Source organism: Meles meles, chromosome 12, assembly GCF_922984935.1.
Source record: "Meles meles chromosome 12, mMelMel3.1 paternal haplotype, whole genome shotgun sequence".
In the NCBI taxonomy this organism is placed as follows: Eukaryota; Metazoa; Chordata; class Mammalia; order Carnivora; family Mustelidae; genus Meles; species Meles meles.
In genome coordinates, this window is record NC_060077.1 from 14,566,792 (window position 1) to 14,592,892 (window position 26,101).

At 54.9% G+C, this 26,101-nt stretch overlaps 1 protein-coding gene across 12 annotated transcripts in view; it reads right to left on the reverse strand.

The window, feature by feature from the left end:
* Positions 1-26,101, reverse strand: part of PITPNM2 (phosphatidylinositol transfer protein membrane associated 2) — a 133,486-nt gene that overhangs the window by 102,042 nt on the left and 5,343 nt on the right. For 10 of the 12 annotated variants that reach the window (XR_006821037.1, XM_046024893.1, XM_046024888.1 and 7 more), the window contains exon 2: positions 378-484. The exons of 1 other annotated variant lie outside the window; for it this stretch is intronic. The gene's annotated coding sequence lies outside the window, so the exon portion shown is untranslated. Of the gene's footprint in view, positions 1-377; positions 485-812; positions 832-26,101 lie in introns of those variants that run through there. One more of the 12 variants, XM_046024889.1, reaches the window with a different exon arrangement.

A 26,101-nucleotide genomic window follows, 5' to 3' on the forward strand; every position in this document is an offset into this window, starting at 1 on the left:
TGACTATGGCTTGTGGGGAAGGCGGAGAGGCAGTGCCCAGCCCCTGCCCACTGCCAAGGCCTAGGAGCCCTGTTTCCTGGGAGTGGGGACCCCAGGGTGGGCGAGGGGCTCCAAGAGAAGAGAGGTCCCTCAGGGCACACAGTACGGCAGAGTCACAAGGGCCTCCCAAATGGGGTGTTTCGTTTCTGGAATCTAAAGGAACCACAGACAGAACATCGGTCCTACCTACTTAGTGACGAACAATCAATATTTGCAAGAAGCGGGATCGATTCGTACAGTCTACCCCATTAATCAGATAAAGTCAGATGCTTCAGGGAGAGGAAACAGCAGGAGAGCCCCTGCACCCCCAGACCCCAAAGCCAGTGGGTGGTCCTTACCTGCAGGTCCGTGGGAGAAGGCTCCCGTGATGTCCTGCTGCAGGAGGAGGGATGACTCGCACGGCACACGGAAGGGTGTCGGGGACCAGGATGCACGTGTCAGCATCCTGTAGGGAGAACCCAGTGGGGGAGGACGTGAGACACCAGCTGCTCCAGTCATTCAGGGCAACCCAGCTGGGAAACCCACAGGGCCCGGCTTCATCCTGAGCAATGCCAGAGACCCAGAAATCTAGCTATGCCAAGGAGAGAGGGCAGGGAGGCTGAAGGAGTCTGCTCTCGACAGAGGGACCCGGCCTAGGACTCAGTCTCAGAGGCTGATGCACCTGGTGCTGCCCTGAGCTCCCTCTGCTTCAGAGGAGAACCAGGACCCACACCCCCACTGTGATGGACCTTGCCCGGCCCAGAGCTCTCGGCCCCAACCCTGATGTTGTTCACCTATCAGTCTCTGGGACAGCAGGACCCCAGGCTGCAGAGGGGGTGGCCACCGGAAGAGAAGCGGGGAACAGCAGCCTAGACCTCCTGGCCACCAGCCGGGAGCGTCCTGATGCCCGGGGCGGGGACACGAGCAGCATCATGGGGCAATGCAAGTCCCTGCAGCTGGGCGGCTTGTAACTGGAGACCCACCTCTGCCAGATATCCGGAGGCCAGAGACAAACACAATACAACGGAAAAGGTGGAGAAATGGATTTCTGGGGCGTCCTGGGTGCAATCAGCCTCCAAGACATCAGCAAATTCACAGGCACGGCTGGAGCCGCCTCCCAACCTGGGGTTCCCACCGGGGCCCACACCTGCAGCTCAACACAGTTCTCATTTGTCTGACGCACTTGCCTGACCCCACACAGAGCCCAAGTAGCCGGCGGCAGCAAGGGGGTAGGCTTTCCCCTGACCATGACCGGAAGGCAGCCCCACCCCCACCCCCACCAGCACCGTAGGCTGTAGAAGTCACGGTTCTCTAGGAACCAATTCTCAGCTCCAGAGAGCCCCCCTGCCGAGGGCTGAGGCCAGGCACCTGCGGCTCCAGGGACACCAGCCCAGGTCCACAAGGCTGTCACTATCTGCCTTCCTGACAGAAGCAAAAGCAAAGCGAGGGGCATTCCGTGCAGGCTTGGGACAGCAGGAGTGGTTAAGTGCCGAATGAGGGCACAGGCAGCAAGAGTTCAGAGGAGGGAGAGAATCTAACTGGGGACAGCACAGCAGTGGGAGGTGTGGCTGCGAGCGGTGGAGACCAGCTTTTCACACGCCCACCCTCCGCAGTGCCCGCCCACACTCCCGGAGGAGCCACGGCCAATTCTGCCAAGTCCGCTTCGGGCCAGGCCTGCAGTAGAGGAGGCTGCGTCTCCTCACGTCCAGGGCCGCAACCCCATCTACATGCTTGGCCCCGCAACGTGCAAAATGTCCCAGGAGTCCCGGGTCCCCGGCTGGGCAGGTGCAGGGAGGAAGGGGGCACCAGCTTCTCTCCCCCAACAGTCCAGCAAATTCCCCAGCTTGACAAACACACACACACACACACACACACACACACACACACACACACACACACTCACTCGCCCTGCCTCCCTCCCTGTGGTTTCTCCGTTCTGTTTCTTCGCTTCCACCACAAAACCTCTAAACCCAGTGTGAGGTCAGTGTACGTCCCCCCCCTCCCCCGTTTCAGAGCTAAGGAAGCCCGTGGGGAGGGAAGGGGGTTCGCCATGGTAACACGCCAGTCAGTGGCAAGCCGGCTTCTGAAGGCCGGGCCCTCTCCACTCCACCGTGACGCCTCTGGTGGGTGAGAAGGTCAACTGTGACTCAGCCCGGCAGAATGAGATCGGCGGGGGGCTGCGAGAGAAAAATGCGCACTCCTTACAGCGAGGTGCACCGTGGGGAAATCATTCTACTGACCAAAAAAAGCATTTCAAGTCCGAAAAGGGAATGCAGGCTCTGCTCAAGGAGGGAGGAGGCTGCTCGGGAAACTCTAGGGACCTGGGGAGGTTGGGGGTGGGGAGGGGGGCGCAAGTCACTGGAATGAAACTGGAAGACACTGCCAGGTGAGGCAGGTTTCCTCCTGGGACCCCGCACACGGAAGGCGAAAAGCCCATCAGCCCATCTTAGGGGAGGGGAGAAATCACGATAGGACAAGCCGTGGCTGAGAGCTACTGCAGGCACCTTTCACGCGTACCTGTCCTTGCGGTCTCGGGGTGGGGGGTGTGGGAGGGTTCAGGAACCGAATGAGGCGAGGTGGTGTGTTTGTTGCTGATGATCAGAAATGAGAAGAAAACACGTGACACCTTTAAGTGTTTCTCCCCAGTTTTATTGAAATAGAGTCGACAAAACGGTGATGTTTGACCCGCTGGGGAGAATTCCCACCATCGCCTTAACGACCTCATCTGTCCCTCACAGATCCGCCCTTTTTGGGAGGGGGGAGGGCACTTAAGTCCTATCCTCTAGCGCATCTCAATGACACAGTACGGCCTCTTGACCCTACTCAGGTCCTCTCCTTTAACCCAACCTAAATCTTCACCAGGCCTCTTGAACCATGTGGAAGACGGCCAGGGGGAGGTGGGGAAAAAAAAGAAAGAAAGAAAACCCACCTTTCAGAGGAGCCAGAAGCACTTTCCTGAAAACTTCGCGCATCCCTGACTGATCGCAGTCAGTGGACGTGAATTAGTAAGCGAATCTGTTTCTCTATGCAACTTCTATTAATAGGATATCGGTCTCTTCTCATCCTCACTAAATAAATGTCAAACAAACACTTAAAGAATACCAGTTTGATGGGGTGCCGGATTACTAGCTTGCCCAGACGTCTGTATGTCTCAGGCTGGCCCGGGTTGAAAGCAGAAGTTCCAAACGAGTGGGTAGCGTAACTGAAGTCAAACACTGTGGTTTCCATCCCCCGTTGACATGGAGACGGGGAGGCAGGTGGCAGAGGAGCGAGCACAGACGGACAGATGCGGAGGGTGGGCTGCCGGCGCGGGGCCAGGCCACCGCAGCCTCTCCGTCCATCCTGAGGATGGCTCCTCGGTTCCTGTCTTACTGAGACACAATCAGCAGGCCCCACGTTCACCCCTTCAAGGTGTACAATTTGGTGTGTTTAGCGAAGATACAGGGCCCCCTGCACTCTCTGGTTCCAGGACACTTCCTTCGGCCCCAAAGGCAGACCCGCACCCATTATCACTCTCCACCCCTGCTCCCTCTTGTCCCTGGCCAAGGCGATCTGCTTTGGTGTCTGTGGGTGCGCCTGTTCCGGCCATTCCATAGAAACGGGCGCATGCCTGTGGCCTTCCATGTCTGAGCACGGTGTCTGGCAGGGTCCCTGTGTCACAGCAGGGGGCGGCACATTCTTTCTCTGGCCACATCACATCCCATCCAGCTGAGCTGCTCCCGCTGTGGGGCTGCGGGGACCAAAGCAGCTGTGAGTTTCCACAGACAAGCTTCTGCGTGCAGCTGTGCTTGGTTCTTTGGGGTCTACACCTAGGGGTTCCTAACGTAGTCAGAAAGTGACCTACGACAAGCAATACAGGTACGAAAGGGTCCGAGGTGAGCCTGAGTTTCAGTCTCATCCCAGCTCCTCTCCCCAAGAGGAGATACGGACTCTGGGTTGATTCCCCCAGAGGCAGCCCGCACACACCTGCACGCACACCCACACAGGTGTGTGTTGCACACAGGCAGCCAGGAGAGGCTGGAGTCAGCCTAGTACGCTTTGGGAAGAGCAGCAGGGGCGGGGGTGTGTCCCACCTGAGGCCCCCCAGCAGAGAAGAGCGGAGGTGGCTGGGGGGGCCGAGGGGAGGCCTGGGGGCGACGGGTTCCGCCCTCTCTCAGCTCCATGGCTTCGAGCGATTTAACCTGTGTGCTTAGCCTCCCTGGGACTCAGCTTCCTTATCTGTAAAAGGGGCGTGGACTTGGGTACTGACTCACAGAACTGTGAGGCCGGCAGAGCGCCCGCGCTAGGTGCGGAGCCCGGCCTGCGGGAAGTGCTCCCTGTTTGCTGCGCTGCAGTTCCTACTGCCACCCCTTCCTCTGACCTGATCCTCAGTCTCCCCATCTGGGAAATGCGGATGGGCATCTCCTATGCAGAGATACCGTGTGGAACACACAAGACCCCTGGGCAAGGGTCCAGCGTGCTACCATTTTGGAGTGGCCGGTGCTCAGGAAAGTCAGGCCGCCTACACGGCATCCCCTCACCCCGGCCTCTGGCTCCAGGCCCCGGTGCGAGGAGATGCCAGATCTCCCTGCTCCAACGCCTGCAGCCCTGACTTCTCCCAGTGCTGCAAGAGAGCAGCTGAGCTCCCCACACCCGCCTGCCCACAGGCACAAAGGAGGAGTGGGTCTCTCGGACCCCACGCTGGGGGACGGGGACAGTCGCTGGATTTCTTATTTCTTGTCCCTTCCCCCTGCCCCCAACACCCTCCTTCCGTATCTTTCTCTCTGCTTTCTCAACAGACTCTCTACTCCGGAGCTGAGCTCCCTTCTCTGAATCCCAGACTGTGGAGGCAGCAGAGAAACCCTCAAGGACCTTCGCTGCTGAGAGCCCTCGAGCGAGGAAGGAAGCATCAGCAGGCCCATCAGGAAGCTGTTAGGAGCAAATTTCCTCCCAGCTGGCAAAAGGCAAAGCAGAGCCGGAGGAAGCACCTTCCCGGACCTGGGAAGGCAGATCAGGGAGGAGAAACGGAACAATGCTTCCTTGGGCGTGCAAAAGTTAACGGGGGAGAAAACCAGCGTGTGTGCGTGCACACTCGCACGCGCGCGTGCACACACACACACACACACACACACACCAAAAAGGAGAAATTCTTAGCCTGCAGCAGTTGGTAGCATTATGTAAAATTCCAAGCCCACAAAAATATCATTTGGATGATAAAAAGTTAAATTTAGCTAAGTACAGAGTGACTAATACTATGAGGGACAGGCAGCACCCCCAGTTGCCTGGAGCTGATACAGCTGGCTTCTAGAAATTTCTGACAAGTAACCAGGGTTGGTGCGGTGCAGAATAACAGATTATATAATAGGAGGCCCAGCCATCAGCGATACAAAATAGACAGTGAGCGCTGCCGCCGCCACCGCTGCCTCCCGCCGTGGAGTTTCTCCAGCAGAACGGTGCCTCTGCACGCCAGGGCCACGGGTCCCAGAGGGAGCCGGGCCTTGCGGGTGGCTATGCGGGCGGGCCCACCTGCCTGTGCTGCAGAGATCTGTCCCGGGCCTGGTGGTGGTGGGTGGTAACTGCGCCGGCCCCAGGGAGCCGCCGCCTCCCAGAGTCCGGGTCCCCTGAGCCTCGTAGGGCCCCAAAACCTGCTCCAAACGACCGAGCGGGCTGGAGGTTGCTTGGTGCCCAGTTCGGGCCCATGCTGTGGGGAAGGGCTGGCTAAGAACTGGAGGCACGGAGGCTCCAACAGATATCTGCACACCTCTGTTCACGGTAGGAAATAGGGGGCACAAGCCAAGAAAGGGTGCATCCCCGGATGAATGGAGGAACAAAGCATGGTCCCTACACAGTGGGGTCGTGCTCAGTCTTCAAAAGGAAGGCCCTTCCGGATGAGCCCGGAGGACACTGCTGAGCGAAACAAGTCAGCCACAGATGAATAAATACTGCGTGGTTCCCCGTCCCTGAGGGGCCCTGAGGAGTCCCGATTGCAGGGACAAAAAGCAGAAGGGTGGCCGGGAGGAGGGGGAGGAGGAGTTGTGCAACAGGGACAGAGGAGCCTCAGCCTTGCAAGACAAAAGAGTTCTGGAGGCGGGGGTGGGTTGGGCTGGGGTGGGGAGGGCGAAGGTACCTAACACCACCAACCGGACACTTAAAAGTGGCCACAGTGGTCAATTTTATGTTACGCGTATTTTACTACAATAAAAAATTAAATTAAAAAGAGGCGGCGGCAGAGGAGGTCTGCGCACGTCTATGTTTGTGCTCTGGCGGGGAAGCAGCCACCATGGAGGAAGCCCAGCTCTCTGGAGATCCCTGTGAGGAGACCAAGCCAGCCATGGGGAGCAGTGACGAGGAGGGGAACCACCCACCCAGCCAAGAGCTCCAGCCGGCAGAGCCAAGTGGCAGCCCAGACAGTTGAGCCAGGGAGTGGGGCCACCGCAGGTGTGGATGTCACACCCCAGGCAAGAGGTCGGGGCCGACACCAGTGGAGCAGAGACGAGCTGTCCCCACCAAGCCCCGCCCAAACTGCCATGTGGTAAGGAGATAAAACTATTGTTATTTTAAGCTCCCAAGTTGGGGGGCACTGTGTCACAGCGAGGGGTGACTGACACAGTGGCCGGGATCTCCGATGGCTTTGCGGGAAATGCCTGTTCCTAATGTGAGAGGGATGGAGGCCTTCCACATGCTCACAGGTGGGTCACAAGGACAAGACAGCGTCTGAGTAAGTCCCAGGAGGAGACTCCTTTTCTCCTGCCCAAATCCCAGCGGAACATATGCTGAAATCAAACAGCATCTGTGAAGGCCGGGGTCTCTCCAACGATCTGTCAGAGCAGCCTGGCCTTCTGTTGATGGATTCGACCGTCCTGTCCAGAGCAGGGGTGTGTACACTGGGCACAGAGACCTCCCTGTGTGCACACAGCGGGAGTGAGCCCAAGGGTGGGGCTGAGACCAGAATTCTCACTGGGCTGACTCTGGCCGGGTCAGTTCCCACCTCCAGGATCCCTTTCGTCATGTGTCCAGTGAGGAGGCTGACCTCTAAGGGGCCTCTCCATCCAGCCCCAACGTGCTGCAACCTTCTAGTTTTGGCAGAAGGGAGGGTGGAAACATAATCCAGAACACTGAACACAAGCCAGAGGGCCGACACCAAGATTGACAAGGCAGGCACACACTCTCCTCCAGCTCTGCCCCCTGAGAACCTGCTCTCAGCTCTGTGTTCTTCACGGTCCGTTCCTTCCCTAGTGCTTCCTGTGCCAGTCTAGCTTGGTCCATTCTCCTCTACCTAAATGACAACTGTAGCCCCCAGATTCAAGTTGGGACTGGGAGAGTAGTTCTGTGAGTAGGGGAACATACACTGCTTCCAAGCCAGACCCCTAAAATGCCCAAGTGATCCTCAACGCCCTGTATTTACCAGCCAGCTGACTGCCCAGGTCCAGTGGAGGACTCCAAGGGAACCCCAGGGAGTGGCAGAAACAGCACAGGAAAGGATGCTGGACCCCCGAGTCACTGCATGGAGGCCACCCCCAGAGAATTCAAGTCAACTGCAAGACTGAGAACAAGACTTTATTGGGATGAGCCGCTGAGATTATTATATCTGCTTGTTATAGCAGCTAGTGTTACTTATGCTGACTAACATATTCACCAAACCGTTACTACAGGTCAGACACGTGAAGGACACACAAGAGAATCGGGCCCAGGCCTGATCTTGACCCTCTCGGCATCACCGACCTAGTTAGCATTTCAGAGAGGTCAGATACCAACCGGTCCGCACCCAGCAATCACGTGCTGAACACACCATGAAGGCATCTTCAGGATCCAAGCCCCACTCATACCACGTGCTTCCAACAACCCTACAACCTAGGTTTGCCTCTCCACAACACTAGAAGAGTAAAGAAAGAAGCCAAAAAGGAAGGAGAAAACCTGTCCTAAGACTCCTGAGGACAATCTATAAGCAAATGAGTAACAGTTTCAGCTGTGTGCTTCCTGGCAGGCACAGCAAAGAGGGAAATCCACCAGGCCACGGAGCTCTCGCCAACAGTGAAAAACATCCTGGTTCTTGCTGAGAAACCAGCGTTTCCCTGCTAAGAGCTCTAAGGGAATGCTCCCCGGGGTTTCCATGCGAAGGACTCGGTGTTTAGGCAGGAGGCCGAGCTTGCCCCGAGAGCTGTTCCCTCCTGCTGTAGCCCCACTGGCTCTCGAATGCAGTGAGCTCCTGAGTAATTCCTCCTCCACACCAGCACACGATAACGGCGGAAGCGAGTTACCCACCCTGCCACCGACGGGCTGTTGAGGTGATGCAGTAACTATTGTCAGACACTTGCCCGCGCCTTGGTCCTGATGGAGGCTCATCCCTTGGCCCCATGCCCAGCTCGCTCCTAACGAAAGGGGGGATCTGAAAGAGGGGTCCGCAGCCCGAGTCTCAGCCCCTGCAGGCTGGGCGCAGAACTCTCAAACTCCCACCCTCTGCTGCGTCTGGACTGAGCACTGATAATAAGTCTCCCTTCCATCCATCAAGGACGCTTTCAGGCCTTGAGGGCTCCAGGCAAGACTTCGCTCAGCAAGACCACACAACTCTGCAGCCACTTTGGGGGTGGGGGGTTCTCCAGGGATCCCATGGGGCTGTGGCAGTGGCTGAGGCTGCTTGTGCTGAAGCTTTGTCACCCTCAGGGGTGGTGGGGCAGGGATAGGGCTCTGGGGTCATGGTTCCAGGAGGACAGAGGATGGTGGCCTGCACCTTGCCTGAGTGAGAACTTCTTCCTTCTGTCCGTGGGGCTCTGCTGAATTGTGATACCAAGCTGAATTTCTGGGTTGGCATGAAATGTTTTCCTTTTTTTAAGAAATATGGGGGTGGGGCACGTGGGTGGCTGAATGGGTTAAGCCTCTGCCTTTGGCTCAGGTCATGATCTCAGGGTCCTGGGATCCAGCCCTGAATCGGGCTCTCTGCTCAGCAGGGAGCCTGCTTCCCCCCTCTCTCTCTCTCTGCCTGTCTCTGCCTACTTGTGATCTCTCTGTCAAATAAAATCTTAAAAAAAAAAAATGAAATACAGGGTGTTGGGTGGGCTGTTTTATTATTATTTGCTCAATTTTAGTAAAAGCACCATTTGGAGTCTGTTCAAAAGTAACGACTTTCTTGATGGGAGGCGTACTCTCGCTGCCTACGCGCGGAGCTGGGTCAGCTCTGGGATCAAAGTGGCCTGCGAATCTGGTAGGTCATGCCACCTTTCTGACGAACATGAGTCAAACGGAAACTCGTCACAGGTGCCTGGGTGGCCTCCCGTTGTGGCTTCGAGCTGTGACAGAGGCTTTCAGATGGGTACACCATAGGGAAGGTGGGGCTGTGTTTCCGTCAACCATGAACCTGCAGCGCTCCGGGCTCTTCCACTGCTCCTTAACCCTCTAAGACCTAAAACGCCCCAGACAGGGTGTTCAGGGCCCCGGTAGCCACGCGGCCACCTCGCCTCCTGGAATCAGAGTTTGAGCTGTGCAGCGTGGGGTGAGATTATGGCTCGAAGGGACCGCGAGAGGGTCGCCCAATCCCAGAGTGGCCAGGACATGCTGGCCCCGATCAGGGGGCTCTCTGTGATCTCAGAACCAACCCAGGGGCCTGCTCTTTCCTGGGACACGTGCTTCGCTCTCTGCAAGTAGGGTGAGGACCAGAGCCATGGCTAGACATGCCGCGAGGCCCATTTTCCACCGAAGCAGCGTTGCCTGCGTGAGTCAGCTCATGCAGACACCCTCTAATAGCGGACGCTCGACTGGTGACACACTCAGCACCTCAAGGAGGCTGGGGACGGTGCAAAAAGTTAAGCGACCTCTCCGGGATGCTCTTCCATGTGGGGCAGATCCCTGGAGCCCCAGCACCTACTCAGCGCCTCCGAGCATCTACTCCTGAGACCTCGGACAGACGTCCACTCCCCTCCCCAGCTTCTAGGTAGGACAAGGCAAATGCTCTTTTTGCAAATGTTATCTGAGCCACAGGGGACACGAGAGTATGGTGACAAAGATTGCACCCAGTCCCTGCTTGCCAGCGGCATTCATACCAGGCTCCGAAAACACTCAGCACCGGGCCAGGGACAAGCTTCTTTTCTCATTTCCAAGACAGCACCTCAAGATGGGGGGGGGCAGCTTGAGGCCCTCACGTCAGAGACGGGATCTTTTTAGGGACCACACAGCCCTTACAGGCCCAGCCGAGCTCTGTCCCCTGGGAGGTCTCTGTCTCCCACCCTCCACATCTCCAGACTGGCTCTCATACCCCAGTGGGAGGTCAGCACCGGCCACCATCAAGCTCTTGCCAGTTCAAGGTGACATGAGAACACGGTTAATGAAGCAAACTGCTCAAAAAGCCCCATATATTCTGTCTTCATTCTTAGATTAGGTCTTTCCTATTTTGTAGTGTCCTCTTCATGAGAGAGAACGCTTGCTTTTCTGTGTATGTGGTTAGTCACAGAGGACACAAAATTTAACATCTTAACCATTTGTGGAAACATCACCACCATCCCTCGCCAGAAAAGCGTCATCCTCTGTACCCCTTAAAACATCTGTGGCTCGTATAGCTCTTTAAAAATAATGTCCTGTGGCACCTGGGTGACCCAATCGTTAAGCGTCTGCCTTCGGCTCAAGTCATAATCCCAGGGTCCTGGGATCGAGCCCAGCATGGGGCTCCCTGCTCAGTGGGAAGCCTGCTTCTCCCCTTCCCACTCCTCCTGCTTGTGTTCCCTCTCTAGTTGTGTCTCTCGCTATCAAATAAATAGATAAAATCTTTTAAAAAATAATAATAATGTCCTTACTTTAGCAAAATTATTTTGTAATTTTACAGGTCCTGGTGTCATTTTTGAAGCATCTGGTGCTTCTCAGATCCTTGGTAATGGACAAGTTGACAGAGGAGGGGGCGACCCCCCCTGGGAAGGCACCACGTGCCTGGAGGAATCAAGAGCCCCCTCCCCTGCCGTGTACAAGTGGGCACCTAATGGGAACCGGCATCCTTAACCGGCTGTGCCAGGAACTCTGCTGGAGCCGCCTTTTGCAGTGGAAAAGGCTCTCACACGGTTTTCTCCAGATTTTCATTTTACTTAAAAGCTCTTCCTTGCCTGGGGTTTTGAGGTTAAAAACCACCGCTTCGCACTCACACATTGTGAGTGGGAGTGTAAATCGGTACCACCCTTATGGAGAGCACTCTAGCAGCAGCTACGGGATACAAGGAAAGCAGCCCTCGACATAGCCGCTCGACTTCTGGGAATGTGCTACGCGGACAGGAGAGGGTGTTTGCGTGAATACCTCCGTACCAGCTCGCAGACTCGCTGCGGCGGCCTCTGCCATTACAATACAAAACTCCGTGAAACGGATTAAACTAACGATGATTCCTCCACAAAGCCCATCGTTAAAAAGGCATGGGCAAGCTAAGCGAGCCAACAGAGGCCCACTGCCACGATTTACCAACTGTTAAGTCAAAACAGCAGGAGCCCAGCGGTAGGCAGCCATTTGTGGGGGGGATTTTCTGAAGTACCATATATTCGTCTATGCAGAGAATCTTCCCAAAAGAGTACACACACGCACAAGACGTAGCCAGGGGAGTCACCCCTGAGGAGCAGAACAGGGAAACGGCGGGTCAGACCAGAAACACGCCAGCTTGGTAAGTGTAAGGTCTTTGTCAATCCAAACAATGGTTTTCATACCAAGTATGGCCTTTATCCTCTATTTTGTTTTGATTTTATTTTTAACTAACCGTTACGCCCAAGGTGGGGCTCAAACTCACAACCTTGAGTTGACTGACTGAGCCGGCCAGCTGTTCCATCCTTTTACTGTTTCATCATAACCGATGAGTGGTTGTGTTTTTTTTTTTAAGATTTTATTTATTTATGTGACAGACAGAGATCACAAGTAGGCAGAGAGGCAGGCAGAGAGAGAGAGGGGGAAGCAGGCTCACCGTTGAGCAGAGAGCCCGATGCGGGGCTCGATCCCATGACCCTGAGATCATGAGCTAAGCCGAAGGCAGATGCTTAACCCACTGAGCCACCCAGGCACCCCATAACCGATGAGTTTTAAGTTCTCGTAAGTCAAAAACCTTACCTAATTTATTTTTTAAAACACGGCTAATGCCTGGCATAACATCACATAAAATTTTCTGTGTCCATTTTGTAATTTTTTTAATAAATGAAAAAATAAGTAGAGATTAAGTGAAAGAATAGTGAAGAAACGCATTTGAAAAATTATAAATTTTTTTGAAGACTAGAAAGCTGTGAGTCTTGAGTTGTTAGGAAAGGAAGAGAGTGGAAACACCATGGTTGATAATTATCTTGGTAGAAAAAGCAGACTCATTAGAGGAAGATACATACCATGGACAGCACAGCTAAGCTGCTGTTAGAAGTTTACTGGACAAGAGGGCATCTGGTGGGCACCTGGGCGGCTCAGGAGCATCTGCCTTCAGCTCAGGTCATGATCCCGGGGTCCTGGGATCAAGTCCTACAGGGGGCTTCCCGCCCAGCAGAGATCCTGCTTCTCCCTCTGCCTCCGTTTCTCTCTCTCTCTCCCTGTCTCTCATGAATAAATAAATAAAATCTTAAAAAAAAAAAAAAGAGGGCATTTGGATGGTCCATTTGAAAGAGTTTGAGACTCTTGATCTCAGGGTTGTTGAGTTCAAGCCCCACACTGGGTATAGAGATGACTTAAACTAATTTTTTTTAAAGGGAAGTTTATTAAATGAGAGTTTTTTAAAATTTAAAGTTCAGTAACTATATTTTTTTAAAAGCCAACATTTATCATTTCTTTTGATACAGCAGAATGTAAAGAAAATAACGGGTGGTCCAAATGATTTTAATATTTTTAAGACCATATTCCAGTCTACCTTTTAATTGCATGAACCACATACTCCTAAAGAATCAGAAAGTAGATCAAAAAGCCATCAGTTTCCAGGGAGGCAATAACACTTTTTAAAAGCTCCCCAGGGACTGGTGCAAACCCAGCTTGGGAACTCTTGCCCTATTAACCTACATGACCTTGTCTGCCAGCGGGCAGCAACCTTGACCCTTTAGAAGCTAGCTGACCAGCAGCGCAAGGCCACCAGGCTGCCAGGACAAAGCTGTCACAGAACCCAAGAACTTCAGTCTTTAGAAAGTTACACTGGCCACACACGGGCTCGTACAACCACTGTGGCTAAACTAAGGCAAAAAATTAACAGCAGCAAAATCACCCCAAGGAGAGAAAAGGAAAAGAGAGCGGCAAAAGGGAAAGTTACCTAACAAGGAATTAGTGGGAGCCAGTGGCAGCTACGGCCCGGCCCATCCCTCTGTGCAGTCCTGCTCCCATGGCCAAGCTCCATCTGCGTCCTCGTGGGGCCGGCCTGAGAGCGAGTCAGCCATCCCTCAGAGACTGAATTATACCTAATGTCCCCCGTTCAGCAAGGGGAGGCAAGAAGGGGCTTCGAGAAAGAGCAGGAGCATTACTGGGCCATAGGAAGACCTCCTCGGCCCCGAAGCTCATGAGATGACCTCATCCGAATGACCACGTGTGGCCTCGTCTATGCTCTGGCTTCTTACAGGGCTTCCGACACCCGGACTCTTCTCACCAGCCACCCTGGCGATGGCCAGGTGGGGACGTGGGACAAGGGGACCAGGTGACCCTAAGCGCCCATCTTTGAGAACATATTGAGGTCCTCTTCCCACACGTTGCATCCCCGGCCCAGGATCGGTGCTGAGCCTAAGACAAGGGTCTCCAGCCTTTGTAACAAGGGCCGAATGACATTCAAAGGGGCTCAAGACATTCCCAGAGGTTCCCGAGAAGGGTGCGAGGATGGTGCTGGGGTCCCTCTGTCACCAACAAGGAAATTCAGCACCAGGGAGCTCAGCCTAAACCCCCCCAGACACAAAGTGGGAACACCAGACTTGGGACCCTGGGGTCCTGACTCCAGGCCACACCTCCATCACCCCAACACTGGATGGGAAGCTCGGCCCCAGAGAACAGCCTCAACCTGGCCCGGGCAGGGATCTGGAAGGCTCTGCACTGCATCACTGTCCCTACAATCCCCCTGGGATTCTGGGCTCCAGGGAGGCAAAGCAGAGGCAGGAGCTACCTGAGACCGCCTGGCCGTTACTCTTCTTTCTAACCAGGGTGTGGACACCTGAGCCAGGGCCCAAAGTGCTTCTTGCCATCAATCTTCCTGTCTGTGACCTCTGGCACCTAGGAAAGCGATGGCAGCTGCGTACCTACTCTGGGCTTGGTCACCACGCTGTCTCACTACTTCTAATTCCTTTCAGTGTGTCCACTACGAAAACCTAAGGTAAACCCTGTACCCATTTCAAAACATTAATTCTCCAAGCTCCTTTCCAGGAGTTCTGTTCCACTTCCTCTTCCCAGCCCATTGGCCTGACTTCGGTTTACCGAAATGTTTAATACCGATGGCAGGGGGGGAGCGTGTCTCAGAGGGACGTCTCTCCCAGCAGCGGCTTCTAGACACTGTCATGACACAGCCTGCAATAGCGTCCTGTGCCCCTCGAACACACTTTGCAAGATGCTGCCACAGTGTTTCGTTATTAAGGAGTATGTCGCTACTGATTGGAGATGTCCTTTGTCACACTGCGATCTCATATCTATCCTTCAGTCTCTAGGTTATTAAGAGGAATGGATGTTGAACTTTATCAAATGCTTTTCTGGACTCTATTGAAAGCAACGAAGTAGGGTTTTCCCTCTTTCTGCTCTTAGCACATCTCCTAGTAAATAATCACAGGCTTATGTTTCTGAGACCGGTCCATAACCCAGTATAATATGCATGCACACGCACGCGCACACACACACACGCACACCATCTGAACAGCAGGCTAGTGTCTGTGATTTCATGTGTCACGCACAGGGCACAGTGAGGACTGCAGGAACCACACGTGAATCGGGTAATCACAGAGGGCTTCCTACAGGAGGCAGCAGAGAAGACTCAGGAACATCTGGAAATGGGTCCTGCCTCTTGGGGAGCCCAAAGGCATGCCTTCCTAGCCCGGAATTTCCTCCGCAGTAGAAATGAAATGATCATAGAGCGAAAGAGCCCTTCAGAGGCACCCAGCTCAGCCTCCTTCAACTGCAGGCGGAAACAGTTTCAAAGAGGAGAGCGGATTTGCCCAAGGCCACAGGCCACCCCTACAGCCTTTCTTGGCTCCAAGGGGAGGGGAGAGAAACAAAGAGAGTTTTGAGATCTTGGGCAGAAAGGAAGCAGAGAATCCCCGGTGTGTATGACTTTCCCTGTAATAAACATTCTTCTTGTTGCTACCTAGGAGGGGGCCTGAGTCAGGAGGTGGCCAGGGTGCCCAGCTCAGGGTGTAGAGGTGAGTGGTCGGAGGGCATGCTGGGGAGAATGGGGTGATCCTGGAGCCACCCTCTCACACACTCAGGTCAACAGGGATGTCCCTACCTTCTGTACCAACACACCTGAGCTGACACACGCGAATGGCTTTCCCTGGTCATTCACTCATTCCTTCAACCAGTATGGAGACTACCCTGGGCTGAAGGTGTGCCCCCCAAAATTCATGTTCTTCTTGGAACCTCAAAATGTGACCTTATTTGGAAATAGGATCTTTACAGATACCTTAGTTAACAGGAGGTCACACTGGACGAGGGGGGCCCTGACCCAATATGCCTGGTGTCCTCACAAGAAGACAGCCAGAGATACACACAGAGAGGGAGGATAGCCACACAGAGACAGAGGTGGAGACGGGAATCGTGTGTCTGCAAGTCAAGACACCAAGGATGGCTGGCCGCCACCAGCAGCAAGGAGCGACCCTGGACCAGATTCTCCTCCAGGGCCTCCAGAAGGAACCAATGCTGCCTACACTCTACATGCGGCCTTCTGATCTCTAGAAGTTTCTGTGTTTCAAGCCCCACGGTGCGCCTTACACAGCCCCAGGAATCGACTACAAAGACATAGAAGAAGCCCTGGGCTTTGCCTACAGCAGGAGGCTCCAAGAGGCAAAGGGGGAGTTTGGTGTGGCCTGGAACCCCTCCAATCACATCGCCCCCTCTGTCCAGTGCACAGACCTCACTCTCCCAGCCAGCCACGCTTCCGCAGTGCCTCCCGAACTCTGGGAAGCCTGTGACCTCTCCCTGGTAGAGCCCCAGGATCCCGGCACCTCTGCAGGCCACAGCAAGGGTGAATCACAGGTTCGCCAAGCTCTGTGAGGCACCAGGCACCGTGTGAGGCACACATTCTCCTTGAAATCTCACAACCACCCAAAAGGCAGGTGAGCCAACAGAAGCTGGGTGAGAGCCACTGACCCACTTGGTGCTCCCAGCAGGTCCGTGGCAGGGCCACACACCCATGCTGTCTACAGGGGGCCTCAACCACATGCAGGGTCCCATTCCTCCGCACACCCCCGCCTCACTCCCCCAGGGGCTGCAGCTGCACCTGCCCTTGGTGGAGCCGGCTCCCACTCGCTCTGCAGCTGTGGACGCCAGGGACCCTGGGCAGATGGCATCTGCTCTCTGAAAAGGTATTTATCTTTCCACTCATTGAGAGCAAGTAGAGCCGTAAAAGGACATGCCCGGCGTCAGGTGCACAAGTGTTCCATAGAGACGGATGTCATGCACACACGGGGGCCAGGCTTGGCCGTTAACTGCCAGGAACACCCTCCCCAGAGAGCAGGAGGACCAGTGCACAGGCTTGCGGCTGAGCTGGGAGGCCTCGGCTGGGGGGAAGCTCTGTGCTCCCTGAAAGTAAAAGCAAGGTGGGACCCAGCCCAAGTCTCACCTGAGACGCCATGACAAGCCTGATCAGGGTTGTTCTTGTTTTTTTCTCCCCCACCATTTTAATCATTTTTAAGTGCACCACTTAGGACAATTCAGTGGTATGCAACCACCACCACGATTTCCAGAACATTTTCATCACCACAAACAGAAGCTCTGTACCCACTAAACACTAGCTCCTCCCCCAGACCCCGGTCACCACCATTCAACTTCCGGTCTCTGTGAATGCACCCACTCTGGGCTCCGTGTACAAGTAGAATCACACAATACTGTTTTTTGCGAGGCTCCTCTCACCCACCTTAGTATTTCTGAGCTTCACCCACATTGTAGCATGTCAGAAACCCCCTCCTTTTTTTTTTTTTTTTTTTTTTAAGATTTCTTTAGGAGCACCTGGGTGTGCCAGTCAGTTAAGCGTCTGCCTTCAGCTCAGGTCATGATCCCAGGGTCCTGGGATGGAGCCCTGAATCGGGCTCCCTGCTCAGTGGAAACCTGCCTCTCCCTCTCCCACTCCCCCTGCTTGTGTTCCCTCTCTTGCTGTGCCTCTCTCTGTCAAATAAATAAAACCTTTTAAAAAAAGACTGATTTGCTTGAAAGAGCAAAAAAGCAGAGGGAGACAGAATCTCAAACAGACTCTGGGCTAAGTGTGGAGCCTGATGCGGGGCCGATCCCACGATCCTGAGATCACGGCCGGAGCCGAAATCAGGAGGTGGCTGCTCAACTGAGCCACCAGGTGCCCTCCCCTCCTTTTTCATGGCCGAGTGATATTCCACTGGCTGGAGATCCACATTTGTCTCCACATCAGCTGATGGACGGCTGGGGCGTTCCCACTTTCTGGCTATGCACAATGAGGCCAGGAACGTGGCACACAAACACCTGTTCAGGTCCCCGCTCTCAGTGCTGGAACCGCTGGGTCCCGGGGCAACTGTCTCACCGTTTCAGAAACCGCCAGGCTGTTGGCCGCAGCAGCTGCCCGTGTCACTCAACGACCAGCGTGCACAAGGCTTCGCATCTCCCCATACCCTCATCAATGCTCATAATTTCCGATTTTTGGATAATAGCCAAGCCTGAGATCTGAAAAGGAGGATTCTGAAAAGCGGGGCGTGTGCCCACTTGATCCCCATGGTCCCGTGTGGAGCCGCGGAGAGGGTGCTGCTTGCAGGGAGGGAGACTAGTCTCAGCCCCAGTGCCACCCGCTGCATGACTCTGGACAGAAGCTTCAGACCCCGGCTCGCTTACCCCCACTATAGCGACGGAGCTAAGGCAACAAGTGCCCCTTTCCACCAGAGGCAAGGCGGCGTATTCACCCTGGAACAGAAGAGTATTTTCATCAGCTCTGCGGATGGCACATCGGTCGTGGGTTAGGGGTAGGTTTCAACCTCCCTCGATACAGCTTTTATGATAATGTATGGAAAGGACCAAATGCTCTTCCCTCTGACCTCCTCTTTCTCCACCTTCGAATAGAGAAGCCAAATGACGGGGAAAAGGAACAAGACGAAGGAGCAGGAAAAATGCTAGATGATCTACGGAGGGTGACCTTGGCGTCACACTGACTGGACACACTCACACACACACACGCGCATACACACTCACATACTCTTACACTCATGGCATTCAAACCTCACTGTAGCCACAAAGTTTGCCCCAGTTGATTACGTCACCAGATTCCCAATCTGTCAGGTGAGGAAGTAGAAAGCCCAGGGAGAGGGAGCAACCTGCGCAAGGTCACACAGCACAGGGCACGTGGAGCCTCGGGTCTCCTGTTGCCATCCACCCAAACACAGGTGGCTGTGGACACTGGCCTCCACGCCAGGTGGGCCCCGGAGCGCATCCTTCCTCACCCTGAGCAGCAGTAGTAGCATCTGCCTGTCTGTCTGTCTCTCTCACACACACACACATACACACACACTCACGCACACACACAGACTGAGGTCTTGATGGAGAAGCCGAGGCTGCCCAGGGAACCAAGTTCCAGGAAGAATATAGGACCCTCTCCCCTCGCTGGCAGGAGAAGCATGGAGCCTCGTGGGTCCCCAGCTTGGTATCTCCAGAGTGACAGAGGCTGTGGGGCTAAAAATAAAACCTCTACCTCCTGAAACCCCCATCTGTTCGGCTCCAGCTGCGTGGGGGCCTACCAAAGCTCGGTGCCCCTCGGGGACCAACACCTAAGCAGCATGGAAAGGCAGTAAAGACAGGGGACAGCAGAGCCGGGTCCCTGGTGACACAGATCACCGTCCGTGATGCCCCTGGAAGAGCTGGCCAAGCCTGTCACCCACAGGGTCCTGGGCACATAGGCTCTGTACCTGAGAGCCAGCCAGCCTGCCAGCAAGGAGCGCCCCGCCCCCGGGCACAAGCGTTTCGGCACAAACAAGGACTCTTGTCACCGCAGCCTTGGGAGGTTCCACTTAAGCATTGGAAGTGAGAAGTGTTTCTTCTTCAAGTGCACCCTGGGACAAGCTCGTCCACTTAAAAAAAAGAAGAAGAAGAAAAGAAAGTTTACATAACGCTTAGGCTCCCGGGTGGGCTCTCAAAAGCCTACTTAACTCCCAAGTGTGTCCAGGGTGGGGTAAACCATCTCAAGGGGCAGCTGAGCCCGGAGTCTCGGGGCCAGAACGCCTGGCTTTGAGTCTCTGAGCTGCGAGTCCGCGGGGCAGTCCCATTCCCCTCTGGACCTGTGCTCTCCTCTGTACAGCAGGGCTAACGGCCAAGGGCTGTCAGAAGAGGTGCCTGGTGATCTCAGTCACCCGGGCACCTGGGAGGCGGTAATTCTGTGGGTGGCCTAGCCAGTGAACCCCCCCATGAGCCCTCAGCCAGCAGTGTACACATGGAATGCCCCCCCACTCTCCATCCATATGAACTTTCACAAATCAACCCCCTGCCTCAGTTTACAGTCCAAGTCATCTGCAACAGGGGTCACAACTTAGGATTCCTAGTACAATTTTAACTATATCATGGTTAATTTTTAAAAGCCTTAGAATTCTCAAACAAAGCATGCTGAATGCAAGCCCTCATTAGCCACCCAGCCCTAGGTTAATAATTAAGCACGCCTAATTGGCGGATATGGAAATGTACCGCACAGCTTCTGAGGCACCTCTGCTCACCAAGCTGGCCCTGGGATGGTAATGGATTTCCGAAATCAGCTCATAAAGCTAATTCACATCGAAAGTTAATTAGCCTAATGAAGGCAAGTGTGACTTAGTGAATTCCAGGCTGGCTTTCTGCTCTGACTCAGCCACCCCAAGAGGATGCCGATGTCATCCCTCTGGCTTTGATTTCCTGGAGCACTGAAGGAGGGACCCAGGGGACGTGTTTCAGGAGGCCGTGTGTCTCCTACTGCCATCAGCAGGCATCAACAAGTGCTCTGAAGGCCACCAAGAGGCAGGACACACGGCCACCACCTTCTCCTGGGGCTGGCATTGGAACCTCGATGAGGAAGAGAAACTTCTAGCAAGTGGGAGTCACAGGGGAGCCCAGGTGGGCAAAAGGCCAGGTACCACCAGGCCTCACATCCCTGGGTGGAAGACAGCGACTTAGTGTGCCAGCCACCCCCCCACACACACAACACACAGCCAGTCGCTGCAGCCCCACGGCATCCCTGCACGGGAGCATCTCCACCCCACTGGATGGAGACAGCAACCCAGGAGCAGAAAGGGGCAACCGTCAAAGGCCACGTGCCTCCGGAACCCCAGGCCCTCTGAGCCCCGCTGTTTCACTGTCCCATCCACAGTCAGCAACTCACTGGCCCGGAAATGGCCCAAGCGTCCATCCACAGATGAGTGGATAAGCAAAATACAACCTGTCCATACAGCTGAATATGATTCAGCCAAAAAAAAAATGCAGGGGCACCTGGGTGGCTCAGTCGGTTAAGCGTCTGCCCTCGACTCAGGTCATGATGCCAGGGTCCTGGAATCGAGCCCCGCATCAGGCTGCTGGCTCAGTGGGGAATCTGCTTTCCCCTCTTCCTCTGCCCCTCCCCCTGCTCATGTTCTCTCTCTCTCTCTCTCTTTCTCTCTCTCACAAATGAATAAATTAAAAAAAAACAAACGCAGTTCGGTCACAACCTACAACAGGGCTGGACGCCTAGGGCATCATGTTCGGTGAAGTCAGTCGGTCACAGAAGGACAAACGCTGGGATTCCGCAGACACGAAGCACCCGGAAGAGCCCTGCTCACAGAGTGAGCAGTGGTGGCAGGGTGGCCGCCGAGGGCTGGGGGCAGGAGAGAGGGCGTCCGTGTTTCGTGGGGGCAGAGTCTCACTTGGCGGGAGCTGAGCACGTTCGGGAGACGGACAGCAGCAGGGTCGCACGACGGTGTGAGTGCTTCCCGCCACCGAACTAGACACTCAAAACTGGCTCGGGTGGTGAATTTGATGGGATGTGTGCCACCGCCCACACAAAAAGGAATGAGGCCTGGACCCCTGCTTCAACGTGGATGAATCTCGAAAGTGTCCTGTTTCTGTGAGAGAAGCCGGACCTATAAGGTTGCACATTGTGCGACTCCCTCTCTGTGGGACGCCCAGAACAGGAAAATCCATAGAGCTGGAAAGTAGATGAGGAGCAGAGAGGTGCTGGGGGAGGGGTGTGGAGTGGCTGCTGATGGGTGTTTCCTTCTGGGGTGATGAGAATGTTCTGGAAGTGGACAGAGGTGGTGCTCGCATGTCATTGTGAAGGGATTATCCAATACTGAACTGTCCACTTCAAAAACGGTTCATTTTATGTTCTGTGAATTTCACTTCAATTTGCAGAAAGGAAAGGACATCGAGCAGATCTTCCCGCCTGCTCCCTGGCTCCCGGGTGTTGCACAGGCTGGAACCTCCCTTTTCCCTCTGTGTCCAGGCCTGAGCATAGCCAGAGGCTGGGAATCCTGCTGGGTTCTCCCGAGCACCAGTCGGGACAGTCAGGCAAGCGGCCACCTTCCCCACGTCTCCTTGCATTCAGAGATTTCGCGAACCCCTTTCTCCAAGGTCACAACAGGGAAAGGCACTCCAAGGAAGCCAAAGAGGGATAACTTGGCCCTGCCCTTGAGAGCCCCACTGGTGGCTGCGTCACCTGGCCTGGGAGCAGTCTCAAGGTGACAGTCATCCAGGGGTTACTTATGCGGCGTGAGGAGCTCCAGGGATGATCTTTGTCTGGACCAAGGACCCAAGCCCGTCTCTCTGGACATACACCTCTAGACTTCTGGGTAAAGCAACCCTGTAACGCTTGCTAAAAGGACCCTGACCCGAGCCAGAGGCTCGGTCACCACCTACACCACCTGCTCCTCTAGGCCCAGGGCCACAGGCCTTCAGTTCACCTGCCTACAGGACCCCTAAGACACCAAGGATGTCAGGCCGGAGGAGGGGACAGACGCAGACCAAGCAGACCCAGCTCCAGATGAGAACCCAGAGTGGGTGGGGAGCAGGGCCTCCCCATGCTGGACAAGTTCACTCTGGAGGCTCAGGCTGAATGGTGTCCTTTCAAAAACTGCCTTCCCCCTCCCCCCACAGGGATGGACCCGCCATCACTTGCCACTGGGAGGGAAGCTGTACCCAGTTCAGGGGGGAATAAAAGGCCCCAGACCCAGCCAGCGGCCCTAGGCCCCACTTTGTGTCTCTGATCGTGAGCCTCCCAGATGCACAGCTGGCAGACTGGACAACGGGGCCTGAAACCGGCCGCAGCATCGCGTCAAGAGATAGCCACAACCTCAGAGCACACAACGCGTCTCGGGGAATCTGCTCTAAGTTTGGGAGCCCTTTGGCCTCTTGGAAAAGTAAAAGCTGCAGAACCAACAGAAAAGGAATTCTGCAAGAAAAACTCATATAAACCCAAACTGAGAAGTATCGTGCACTACTGAGCCTGAACCAGATCAGGAAATGCCGATGGGACAGAACACCACAGCAGGGGTGTGTGATGACGGGACTGAATACGAGTGTGAGGGGTGGGGACCACCCTGGGTCAAGAGGGTGCTTCCTCTGTGGTTGGCCCGAATCACGACCTCGCTGAGCTACAGCGCCCCCATGTGTGAAACACAGCGGGAGAAAGCACTGGGTGCCAAACCATGACCCTTCCAAGCCTCGGTTTCCTCACCTGTAAAATGGGTACAGCAGCACTTACACGAGGTCAAATGAAGCACATCGGGCGGAAACACCCTGTGCATCAGAGGGTGTTATAAAAAGGTGGATAAATGAGAGACAGCCCTTCACCTCTGACCTCTCCCAACATGGTCATCGACCCTGAGTCACCACCAGCCACTGTGCTGGGAACTGGGGATTCGAAGGCACACAAGCCACTGTCCCTCCACCTGAAGAGCCGCTGGGCCAGACCAGGGATTCCCCCCATGGTTTCCAGAGGGAAGAGCCGGCTTCTCCTGGAGCAGGAATCTTGGTATCTAGAAAAGTCCATAGTGAAAGGCCAACCTAGCTGGGTATGAGACACGTGCCCTCACTAGCTCACACCCTCTGAACCCCAGTCCTGCAGCGACCAGATCACCAGGACAAACGTGAGGGAACCGGATGGCCCAGAATTTATGAGCCAGACTCCATTCACCACCGTGTCCTTGAGTCTGCAACTGTGCTCCACACCCAGCCCCAGGATCTCAAGGTTTCAGGGAAATGGAAAGTCATTCCTCCCCGTGGAAAGGTCAAAGCCTTGGACTTGGTTTTTTCCAGGGCTCTTTCCGGCTTGCCCAGCTCGATCCATAATATTCTGAATTCCTAGTTTCCCCCCTGCTGGAGAGTCAGGCAGAACATTCCTCGGGAAAGAGACCTTCAGCCAGCGGAAATCACAGAGGTAAGAAAGAAAAATGGGGCTGTAAACCGTGGTGCCCAAGCAGAGCAGGACGATCCGGGTGGGTCAGCAGTGGTTCCCGCGGACTCACGATGCCACAGTGAGTCACCGAAGGCTGGGAACTGAAATAAGGCTAGGGTTCTCTCTCACAGCGCAGGACGGGAGCTCATGCTGCATACTAATGCAGGGATCTGTTCAACGCTACTCCCGCAGCAAAGACACAGGCCGCACGGCGTCCAGCTACAAATTAATGAGCTCCTCTCCACACTGGGTTCATACACACCGGGCTCTGGACCAATTAAAGGGGCCACTTCAGAACTTTGCTTCACTGTGTTGGAAAATGTCACCCGCGCAGAGGAAAAAATGAGGTCTTGGGCAAGGCACGTCCGGTGGATGGCTAAATAAGCGTGCGTGTTTTCAGAACTCCTGAGGCTTCTGTTATTAATGGTGTTTTAGCGGTGGGTTCTTGAACACATCAAACAAATTTCCTTTAAACGAGTAGTTACCGGCTGCCACTGGGGAAGGCTGCAGGCCTCCCACCTCCCAGATGGTTCAACCACAATAAACGTTTGGCCTGTCAGATGCACAACACTGGCGGACTGATTGAAATACGCTGCGGCCAGCGAACCCAAAATACACGCAAAACGACTGTTTCCCTATGCGGGAGCCACCGAATTGCCTCCATGTCTGGCCGTCCCTGATGAATGCTCCCCCCCCACCCCCTCCCTCACTGAGCCGCACTTATGTGTGGTTTCCAAAGGCCTTAAATGCTTTTTTCCATTGTGATTACCCAAGAGGAAAAAACTGTCATTGCAGAAAATGTTTGGGTTGTTTTTTTTTTCTTCCCCTCTCATGAAAACACAAGTGAAAAGTCAGCTCTTACAAAGTGCCAAGAAAAGCAAAGCAATTAATGGGCCCTCCAGTAGAACAGAGAAGGGGAGGGGACTCTCTATAGCTAACCTGCCCTTAACCGAGCTCTCAGTCCTGCCGGGAAGCCCGGCCTCTTGGCTGTGCCAGGGGGAGCTGTTCTCCACTGAAAACGGGAATGGTCTCCTTATTCTGCCCCAACACACTCCCACCCCCATTCCCCCTTTGAGAGATGGCGTTTCAAAGGGCTGCGGAGACAGCAGGGGCGTGAGGGGAGGACAGCTGGGAGTACCCTCCTCCATCAGAGTGCTGGCCCTCCACCCCTCCACTGGCCTGACACAGCACCCCGCTGCCCCGTGAGCCCCCCAGCGGGGGCCAGATCCTTTGGCGGCACCAAGCCAGGTAAGCCCAGCAGGTTGCAGAGCCTGACTCAGTCCTGGCAGGCTAGCAGTGGGGGAAAGAGCCAATGAGTCAGCCAGACCCTACAGAGGCCGAGGAGGAAAGGCCCCAGCTGCCAAAAGAGAAAATTCTTTAAAGATTTTATTTATTTTTTGACAGAGAGAGAGATCACAAGTAGGCAGAGAGGCAGGCAGAGAGGAGGGGGAAGCAGGCTCCCTGCTGAGCAGAGAGTCTGATGCGGGACTTGATCCCAGGACCCTGAGATCATGACCTGAGCCGAAGGCAGCGGCTTAACCCACTGAGCCACCCAGGCGCCCCAAAAGAGAAAATTCTGTCCATCACCAGGAACCACCTCTGCAAGAGGAAACAGAGCCTCGGAGAGAAGAAGGAGTGGTCATCTGAATTACCTACGTTCCAGCTCTTAACGGGGCCCTGGGGCAAAACGCTTTTGGAAAGGTTCCCAGGAGTAAGAAGGCCAGTATGTGAGGCCACAGGAAGCCCCACGTTGGCTTGAAACCCCTCTCTAAGTGGGTCGCTCGTTTGGGTGAAGGGCTGCCCTCAACTCCTCTAAGCAAAAAGCAGTTCCAGGGACCCACGTGGGCTCGCTGACCCTCCCTCTGTGTGTGGGTGTATGTGCGTGTGGCCAGCAGGCCTGTGGAAAGGTGAGGGGGGTGCCCTTCTGGAAGAGGGCACAGGGGAGCCAAGGGAGGGGACCGATGCCAAGGACTCTTCCTTTCTCTGGTACCTAAGACAGCAAAGCCCAGAATCCACAGCCCCAGCCCGTGTGTACTGAGCACCACTGAGGTGCCCTGAATTAGATGCTGGGGACACCACGGAGACAGACACGATGACAGAGATAGCCCATGAGGTCCCTGCAGCAGGGGGAGACACGAGGGGACAAGAATCTGACTGCAAGTATGGCCACAGATGAGGAAGAGCCAAGCCGGGAGGAGGTGGGGGGGGCCAAAGTAGGGTGGGTGCAAACCTTGGCCTGTGCAAGCTGGAGCTGGTTAGGATACCTCTCTGCCCCCCCCCCCCCCCGCCCTCTGTAAAATTTGGGCAACAGTCTGTCCTTATCTCTGAGGAATGCCGTGGTGCTCACACTCAAACAGGTCGTCGTGCACATGCTCTGCCCATACAAGTTGGTCCTTATTATCTGCGGATTCCATATTTACGAACTCCTTACTCGCTACAAGTAATCTTCATGGGGCTTACATGGTCATTTGCCAACACGTGCAGGGTGGCGACAAATTTTGAGTCCCCCAGTGTGTGTGATCCCAGCAGAGGCTGAAGGAGGAGACGCTCTGCCTTCTGCTCTAAGCTCTCAGACCAAAGACAAGCATCCTTTCTGGGATCCGTGCAATG